Raw genomic sequence first — 10,711 nt, 5'->3', positions numbered from 1 at the left:
TGAGGTGACAAAGCATCTGCTGAACACAAAGCAGCCAAGAAATTCATTAAGTGGTTTGCCAAGGTAATGGTATATGAAAATTTGATGTCAGAAGAAGTCTATACTGCGGATAAAACATCACTATTTTGGCATGACTGCCCCAGAAAGACACTCACTACAGCTGATGGAACAGCCTCTACAGGAAGTAAGGATGCCAAAGACAGGACAACTGTGCTGGGATGTGCTAATGCAGCAGGCACACGTAAGTGTAAACTTGCTGTGATAGTCAAAAGCTTGTGACTTAACTGTTTTCAAGGCATGCATTTCTTACCAGTCCGTTATTACGCTAACAAAAAGGAATGGATCCCCAGGAACATCTTTTCTGACTGGCTTCACAAACATTTGTGAGCAGCTTGTGCTCACTGCAGGGAAGCGGGATGGAATGACCAGTGCAATATTTTGTTATTCCTTGACAACTGTTCTGCTCATCTTTCAGCTGAAATTCTCATCAAAAATATGTTTATGGTATGCAATTTCCCCCAAATGTGACTTCATAAATTCAGCCATTTGACTAAGGTATCATTAGATTAGTGAGCAATAAATATAAAAATACTTTCTTGAACAGCATGCTAGCAGCAGTGAACAGAGGCATGGGTGAGGAAGGCTTTCAAAAGAAGTTTAATATAAAGGATGCCCTATATGATGTTGCCAATGCTTGGAACACAGTGACAAAAGGCATCCTTGTGCTTGCCTGGAACAATCTCTGGTCTGCCACTATGTTCGGTGATGATGACGATGATGAAGAAAAGTGATTCTAAAGCATTCCTCATGTCAAGTGAAAAAAAGATAATGTCTGTCCTCCTTATATATACAAAAAATATACTTTCAGAGTCCATCAGTAAGCTGGAAGAGGTAGATACTGAAGTTTTTAACATCAATAACAAGGCTCTAGTTGTTCATGTATTGATAGTGAAATAGCTGAGATGGCTCTGAATCAAGGTGATTGTGATAATAGTGATGATGAAGATACCATTGTTAACACTGCAGAAAAAGTGACTACAGATGACATGCCAAAAATATGTGATTGACTTATTGAAGGACTAGAGCAGTGTGATGAAATCATATGCATTTATAAAACTGGAGAATTCTGAGACAAAATGTTAATGAGGCTGCCCATCATTAATGAGACAGATCACTCAAAAAACATTTTAAAGAGCCACCCAGCAGAACTCCTCCTTATCTTAGAGGACCTGCTTCCTGGTCTCTCAATGGCCTCTGATGTTTCTTCTTACCTAAAAAAAAAAAAAAAAAAAATACAGTGTACAGGCCAGGCACGGTGGCTCACGCCTGTAAGCCCAGCACTTTGGGAAGCTGAGGTGGGCGGATCACAAGGTCAGGAGATCGAGACCATCCTGGCTAACACAGTGAAACCCCGTCTCTACTAAAAATACAAAAAATTAGCCGGGCATGGCGGTGTATGCCTGTAGTCCCAGCTGCTGGGGAGGCTGAGGCAGGAGAATGGCTTGAACCCAGGAGGTGGAGTGTGCAGTGAGCTGAGATCACACCACTATACTCCAGCCTGGGCGACAGAGTGAGACACCTTCTCAAAAACAACAACAACAACAACAAAAAAAAAACAGTGTACATCTCATAGCTGGAGACGGAAAGCTTCCTGTTGTGTGTTGTTGCTGAGGTTTAACGCTGATCCAGGTATTCTGGTGATGTTACTGTGCTGCTTAGTTACCATGAATGCATGATCTTTTCACTGTATCAATGGTATGTTATCCTTTTTCCTGTTAAATATTTATGTGTGAATAAGTATAAGGAAATAGTTGCTTAGCAGTAGCATATATTTTCAGAGTCACAATGGATGGTGTTGCCAAACAATCACAGACTGGCTACATGGGTGACTGAGATAGTGAACACTTTTGCTTTCTGAGGTTCAGTGTACACAAACTAGTTACATGCACAGATTTAAAAATTGTGCTAAGTTACTTTCAGGTTATATGTATAAGATATATGTGAAACGTAAGTGCATTTCATGTTGAGACTTGGGTCTCATCCCAAGATAGCTTATTATATACATATGCAAATATTCCAAAACCCAAAAAATCTGAAATCTGAAGCGTGTCTGGTCCAGTGTTTCTGACAAAGGATGCTTAACCTGTATAATGCTGACAAATTTTCACCAGTTGAACAATTAGCTGAAATAATATGCTAATCCTATGAGGGCCAAGAAAATGACTTAATCAACAAATTTCTTATTTCTCTGTAAACCAGAATGTGTACCCAATAGAAAGGAACATAGAGCCCAGTCATGGTACAGAAGTCAAGAGGGAGGCTTGAGAAAAGATCTCTCCAAGGAGCAAAGGAGGGTGGTAGCATGCAGAGCCTGAGAGTCAGCATACCAGGGAGAAGCAGGGGAGCTGGTCAGAGGCAAAGTGGTTCAGGTAATACCAAGACTGTTACCCACATTAAAGTGTCCTGTGTTACTTTTGGTAAGGTGCATGGGAGGACTGGCTGAGCTGAAGTGACCGGAGGTAGGGTTGAGAACTAAGATGATTTGGTCAGACACAATTGTTAGGCTCTGTGTGGCAGCTTTGTCCCAAAGAAGTTTTGAATGAGGATTAACTTATCTCCCTGCTTTGTCTCAAACTAGTCTTCCACGTGTCTAGACCTTCATCAACTGAACTCTGCTAATAAATGAGCTTAAATATAATCTGTTTGGAAATGTCTGGGAATGCCTAGATCTTGATTTTTAGGTGTTTCATTTAACACCTTGCATGAAAAACTGACTTGAAGGAAACTCCAAGACTCTAGATACAGAATTCTCTTATTCTTATAGCTAGCCTCAGGCAATCTAAGCTCTTCAGTGTTCATTGTGTAGTATAAGACAATTTAGAGATGTAACCTAGGCCACTGAATTTAAGATTAAAAAAAGTACAGGAGCCTTTGGATTCTTAACACCTTGTCTATGTATGAGTTTGAGGAAATCTCTGAAAAAATGTTTTAAGCCCTATATCTTGAATACCTTTAATTTTAACAAAAAAATCTTATTTTAATATTTTATGCTACTTTTATGCTAGTCACTCTGATATCCAATATAAACTAATTTCTGACAGTCTACCAATTACCAAAGTCTTGATTGTCAATTATGATTCTGAAAACAAAAGCACTTGTAGGTACCTCTAGAGTATGAGCTTCCTAATTAGAATTCTAATAAACCATTTCATATTAAGCTAACTCTAAAGATCACCCACGTAACATCCCATTGTATACACTGAAGTATTTTCAAGAAAGTTATAAGCATGTAGTAGATAAATTTGACAGAATTACATTAAAATTACTCTTTATCTTTCCCACATTAAACTGTTTTTTTGTAGAAACAAAACAACACACACACACAAAAACTTCCTGTTGAAACTTGTCATATTATTTAAGATCTGCTATGTAAAATAGTAGGTTTCTTTCATAGCATAAAACTTGTAACCCTGAAATCCCAAGGATTCCAGGACTTTTGGAACATTCATTCGAACTACAGTGTCTATAAATTTAAAACTTTGATTTCTCTTTAACTACCCCAAATGGAATCAAGTTATTTCTTATGTGGAAACCTCTATTCTTAGAGAAGTTAGTTTATTACAGGTTCCCAGGCCCCATCTCTCGAGATTCATAATTAATTAGTTTTGGGGTAGGATCCAGGTATTGGTTTTTCTTCCCCAGGTGAATCTATTCTGCAATCAAGGTTGAGAAATCTAGTATCAGTGGTGTTTAGAAATCTGGTGAAGGCAAAAACCATATACCTTCTAAATTTTCAAATTGTAATAGAAAGAAAAACTAATACACTTTTGGTTAAAATTCTGGATTCTCAGATCATAGCCACAAACATTCTTGATAAACAGGTCTCACATGTCAGCAAATAATCAGTATTTTTAACTAATGGCCCCTGTGGTTCTAATACAAGAGGTATACAGAAGGACAGTATAAAGTCCACAGTTTGAAAAGCAAATTTCTGCAATATTTAGTAAAGAGTACAATGAGTCACAGGGGCCCAATATAGACCTGTAAAATGGAATACTGGGAGATATGATCATAATTTTGATGAATGATTCCATAGGTTTTTACAAGCTCAACAGTTTGGCTGGGACACTGGCCAAGTGGCCTATGTGTGAAATTGAAGAGAAGTTCTGTGGGATTAAGGGCAAAGACACAAGCTCTTAACTGAGGCAGTGGAGCAGGCCATATGCCATAGGAATATGGCCAATAAATATAGTGGACATCTGATGTGTTATACAACTAGCTTTTTATTTCCTATTCCAGCACTAGCTAGGTTTAGTCCTTGGGCCAGCAACAGGAGAAATCACTCAGATACTTACTAAAAATGCAAATTATTAGGCCCCATTCCAAATCTACTAAATCGGAAACTCTATGGGTAGGGCCCAGCAATCTGTGTTTTAACAAGTGTGGTTCTAACGCATGAAAAAACTTGAGAATCATCATCCTATTCCTTCAATATATCCTAGCTGACTTTCCTGTAGTCAACCATCCTTGCAAATTTAGTCTAGGTCTTCTGAATGTGGTGATCCCACTTCATCCTTAATCTTAGGGTGGGCATATAAGCCAGTATGGAAACAGAGGCTAAATTCCAGGTCTTAGCACAGCAAAAAGCAGGAACTGTTATCAGTAATGGGGCTGAAAATAAAGGTCAACCCATCGGAAAACAAAGGTCAGTGATGAAGAGAGGCCAGAGACATAGTCAGACCCTGATCTAAGCTGTGTCTGAAACTTGCACTTTCAGTTTCATGAGTTAATAAGTTTTATTAACCAAGTCTGAGTTGGGTTTCTATAACTTGCAATCAGAAGTTTGACCAATACAAACAGAATCCATTAGGGAAAGTAGGCTACAAGGACTGAAACACAAAAGACAAGCTGCTAAAAGATTTAAGTGCAGCCAGAGTGTTAAGGGTTAGGGCTAAGCAGATGCAGAATCCGAAACTGGGATAATGAAGGGAGATCTCGGGGCTTCAGCTGCAGTTTGATTAAGTAAGCACTTAGATTCTCAGTGTTCATATGGGTCAGACTGGCTCAAAGGGCCAGAAGAGGGAAGACAATTACTGTTGTGCCTTCCCAGAAAGCTTAAGAATCTTAACACTTACACACTAACATCCCACAAAACTTTAAGAATCTTCCTGTGTTTGCTGTGAGAGATTCAGTGCTAGGAGAGCAGAACCCTGGCCTAATTAAAAATGCAGTTTCTCTTTTTAATAATCATAAATTATTTTTGTGTGTAGCAGGGATATTATTTCTGTGTCATGTTGCCTGTGGGAATCTATAAACAAAATATAATCAATAAAAATAGTTGACATTTTTGGTACATCAGATGTACCTGTCAATTGTCAGTCCAATTGCACAATGTCACTTGCAGTCCAATTGCACAATCATGGTAGCCTCTGCATCCAGAAGCCTATGGTTTTAATTATTTGATATAAAAACCAATTTAACCTGGGTCAGGTGGTTACCATATAACTGTTGAAACAACAGACACAAATCTCAAAAATATGAGTCCTTTAGATAGTAGTAGCTAATAAAATTTCTGAAAAATCTGGTGTCAGTGATGCTCACCAGGAAGCATTTCAAGTCCTTCAGGAGTATTCAAAGGTCTTCATTAGGCATTTTCACTAGCTAGAATCACAGCACTATCTTTTGTAACCACTGAGTTAACCATTACACAAAGTCATTCAAAGTGTTTACTTCTCTTGAAATGTGCTCTCGACTGAAGAGGGTTTTACATCATTTATTACTAAGGAATATATTATTTTACCCACATGTTTTTATTTGGATACATTATTCCAAATATACTGTATTTTCAGGGAACAGTAGATAGCTTTAGGACTACCTAAGCTTCTCTTTTGGCCCCTTGAATGTTACAGCCGGTTACTTCGAAGGCTTTTTTCTTTTAAACAATATACAACATTGAGAAGGTTTGTGAACAACACATTGAAAAATAACAGCTAATGTTTACAGAGCATTTATATATGCCAAACATTTTATAAGCATTATATAATTAGTGTTGATGGTAATCTTGTAGGGGTATGTATGATCTTGCAGGGGTATGTATAATACATGAGGAAACTGAAATAGAAAGAGGCTAAATAGCTTTCACAGGGAAATAGCTGGGATTTGAACTCAGATTTGAGAGCTCATGCTTTTTATGATACTGCTTAATTATATAGACTATATATGCTTTCCTGAACACATAAACTTTGCATATGTAGAAATATAATTTTTCTGTAAGACACATGAAGGAAGAGATCATGACCTGTTTTACTAATAATTTACTAGTACCTAACAAGTATAACCATGTTTGTCACATAGAAGGCAACAGAAAAACTATTTACAAACAAATAAAAGTTGTGAGTAGGATTGTATGGTGATACCAAGAATACAGCTGATTTTAGAGGATAGACCTCAACATTATTAGATAATTTTATGGCATATTTTCCAGAGGTATGATTTGATATACATGGAAAATTTCATAATATATCATTTGTTATTTGCTTAATAAGTTACTCTGACCACAGATACATTGAAGGATTTTTCCCCTGACAATCTTACCTCTTGGGTACATCAAAAAGCTACTGAATTATAACTTGGAAGTTATTTATCCTGAACATCTATTCGTTGTTGAAATCTTATCTATAGCATTCTTCTTGACATTTGGACTCTGTAGAACATTTCAAGTGACAGGGAGCCCATTATTACATATGGCAAGCCACTCCATTTTTGAACTTTAATTGTACAGAAAGTTCTGTCTTATAGTTAGTTGAAATCTGTTTCCTTGCAACTTCTTCCCATTGTTCTTAGTTTTGTCCTTGAGAGCTACTCAGAGTGACTGGCTGGACAAATGTCTACATGACAGTTCTTCAAATATTTGAAGGCGTAATCATGTCCCTCTGGGTTTTTGTGCTCCAGGCTAAAAATCCCCAGTTCCTTTAGACATTTTTCATGCTGCATGGTTTTAGCATTCTAGTGGCCAGTTTGGCTTTAAAAATCATCCTCTGACAGGCATCGATTTACCATGAAGCTAAGAGCTCCAGGGCTTCACTTAACATGGGCCGCTTCCACAGTCTTACGAGGGGACGGAGCAACATGTTTACATAGGAATATGTTTGGTAAAACTTGCAAAAGGAAAATATTGAGATATCAGTGGGTTAAGACTGCTCTGACTTTTAGGTGATAATGCCAGATGGCTTTGTGTTAGCCACAGGCATTTTTGGATTTGGCTAGTTTGGGATATCTTTTAGTGGTTTAGTGGGATATAACTGTGGTTTTCAGTCACTTCTGTGACTTAAGCTATTGCTAGCTGTCCCAGTATAGGGATGCCTTCCAGAAATCTTTCTATATCTTTTGTGCCAACACTTCAAGCATCCAGACTTCAGGAAATTGAAGACAATCTGGTTAGTGAGTATCATCAGCTCAAAAGGTATTTATAATTAGTGCATAAAAAACTTGATATGATCTGAAATCTTACAGCTCATATATGAAACTAAAGAGCACTTTTCCTTAAGTTGATAATAATCCTAAATATTGGTATGACATTACTAATGAGTTTTGAGACTGAAAACTGTGATTTTAAGCAATCAATAATTAAAACTAATTTCAACCAACGATGCTAAAAGATTGAAATATCTTTCTCTTCCTTCTACAAAAAATTATGAAACTGCCATTATATAATGAGGTCACCTAAAGTTCCCCAGTCAATATATGATTTTTAGAGGTGTGTTAGGCAGTTCATTAAAATGATATTTTTGAATGTTGTAAAGTTTGTGGCATTTGTCAGTTTTTTTCATTCTAAATATTAATGCTTATACTTAGATTTGCATTTGTAATTTTTTAATTTTTAAAGAACCCCTCCACACACACACCACACACACACACACACACAAACTATAACCCATAGGCTCCACAAAACCTGGATCTTCCTTACTCTCCAAAATCAGTGCTGTCTGAATCAAAATATTACAATGGAAATTTTACCTCCTTTGATCTAATACTTTGTTTTTACTGAAGGGGGCTGGATTCCATTAGCTTTTCTGGCAGTTTTGCCACTCTGATTACAGAATTGCTGAATCAGAATCTTGGGATTGAGTATAACCTCAAAGGTCATCTAAATCAAACACTCATCCTATGCTCAAATCCCCTGCTGATGCCCCTGCAGGGCAGACATCAGCCCATGGTCGAATGCTTCCAGTGACAGGAAACTCATTATGGCCTGTGGAACTCATTACATCTTTAAACAACCCAAAATTTCATGAGGATTGAATAGTACCTTGAATAGTACCTCTTATTGGATTTACTGTAAAATTAAATATCTCTTTTGTATATACTTTTTTTTTTTTTTTTTTGAGACGGATTCTTGCTCTGTCACCCGGGCTGGAGTGCAGCCAGATCTCAGCTCACTGCAAGCTCCGCCTCCCGGGTTTACACCATTCTCCTGCCTCAGCCTCCCGTGTAGCTGGAACTACAGGTGCCCACCACCTTGCCTGGCTAGATTTTTGTATTTTTTAGTAGAGACGGGGTTTCACCGTGTTAGCCAGGATGGTCTCGATCTCCTGACCTCGTGATCCGCCCCTCTCGGCCTCCCAAAGTGCTGGGATTACAGGCTTGAGCCACCGCACCCGGCCCTGTATATACGTCTTTTATCTAAATCTCATTTTTTACTTTTTGAATTTTATTTAATTGAAAAATAAAAATTGCATATATTTATGGTAATGACATGATGTTTCCAAGTATGTATAGATTGTGGAATGACCAAACCAAGAAAATTAACATAGGTATTGTCTGACATAATTTTTTGTGAAAATACTTACAATCTACTTACTCTTAGCAATTTAAGAATCCCACATATTTTTATTACTATAGGTACCACGTTGTACCTCTTATTTCTTTTGTCTAATTGCCATTCTATATGCTTTGACTAGTATCTCCCATATGTGCCCCTCACTTGTTCCAGTCTCCAGTAACCACCATTCTACTCACTGCTTCTATGAGTTCTACTTTTTGAGATTCCACATATAAGTGACATCTTTTTGTATCTGGCTTATTTCACTTAATATAATGTCCTCCAGGTTCATTCATGTTGTTGCAAATGACAGTTTTAAAAACAACTTTGGCTGGGCGCTGTGGCTCAAGCCTGTAATCCCAGCACTTTGAGAGGTGGAGGCGGGCAGATCACGAGGTCAGGAGATGGAGACCATTCTGGCTAACACGGTGAAACCCCGTCTCTACTAAAAATACAAAAAATTAGCTGGGCGAGGTGGCGGGCGCCTGCAGTCCCAGCTACTCGTAGGCTGAGGAGGGAGAATGGCATGAACCCGGGAGGCGGAGCTTGCAGTGAGCCGAGATCGCGCCACTGCACTCCAGCCTGGGCGACACAGCAAGACTCTGTCACAAAACAAATAAAAATAAAAATAAAATAAATAAAAACAACTTTATCGAGATAGAATACATCTTTTTATTGTACTTAATGTTTACATTTTATATATTATATATATTTATTATATAATAGGTGAATATCACAAAAGGATATTATTCATATTCACCTATTGCCAATAATTTTAACTTTCCAACATATCCTTCAAATAGATATTCTTTTACTGATGGCCTGTATTATGGCAGCCTGATCACTAGTAGGGGAAAAAAAAAATGTTATAGTAATTACCACCTATACAGCATTACTGTATGCCCAGGAAGATTTAATTTATTTATAAGTATCTAATTTGTATAATAACACTATGAGATAATGTCATCTGTGTCTTATAAGTTGAAAAGCTGCAGCTTAACTCAGATAAGTAATTTGACTAAGTTCATACAGTTGCAGAACCGAGGTTCAAACCCAAGTCTGTGTAACTGTGAGGCTCATACTTCAAACCAGTAGACTCCACAAACTCCTATAACATTCTGTAATCTCCAGCAATGATATTTAGAAGCAATACTATGTACCAAACTCTCTATATAAATTATTTCATGTTAGTATATTTATCTGGAAAACCCAATAAAGTAGGTATTGTGATATTCAATATATAGTTCAGAAGGGTTAATCTGTCCAAGTTTACTTAGCTAGTGAGCGGTAGAGCTAGTGTTTGCATCTGTCTTAGTACCTTTGGGCTGCTCTGACAAAATAACATAGAAGGTTTCTAAACAACAGAAATTTATTCTCATAGTTCTGGAGGCTGGGAAGTTCAAGATCAAGCTGCTGACAGATTCAGTGTCTTGTGATGCTCTGCTTCCTGGTTCCTAAACAGCTGTCTCCTTACTGTGCTCTCACATGGCAGAAGGGGCAAAAAAGATCTCTGGGGTTTCTTTAGTAAGGGCACAATCCCATTCATGAGGGGTTCCTTCTTATGACCTAATCACCTCCCAAAGGCCCCACATCCTAATACCATTACCTTGTGGGCAGGATTTTAACATACAGATTTTGGGGAGATATAAACATTCAGATCATAACCGCATCCAAATATACTCAATATCAAAGGCTTTGCCTTTCCCCTAGCTTGTTCCATCACTTGGGTTATAGAATAGAGCAATTGTCTAGTAATGTCCTGGGGAGAATCATGAGTCGTCTAAGATCCTCATGATTGCATTGTCTCATTCTGTTGCTGCAGCCGATCTCTTGAGGCTGAAGGTTGAAAGCAGCCATCAGGATGTACGAATACATAGTATAATATAATAT

The sequence above is a fragment of the Piliocolobus tephrosceles genome, chromosome 4 (genome assembly GCF_002776525.5).
Source record: "Piliocolobus tephrosceles isolate RC106 chromosome 4, ASM277652v3, whole genome shotgun sequence".
Classification (NCBI taxonomy): Eukaryota; Metazoa; Chordata; class Mammalia; order Primates; family Cercopithecidae; genus Piliocolobus; species Piliocolobus tephrosceles.
This window is presented reverse-complemented; position numbering follows the sequence as displayed.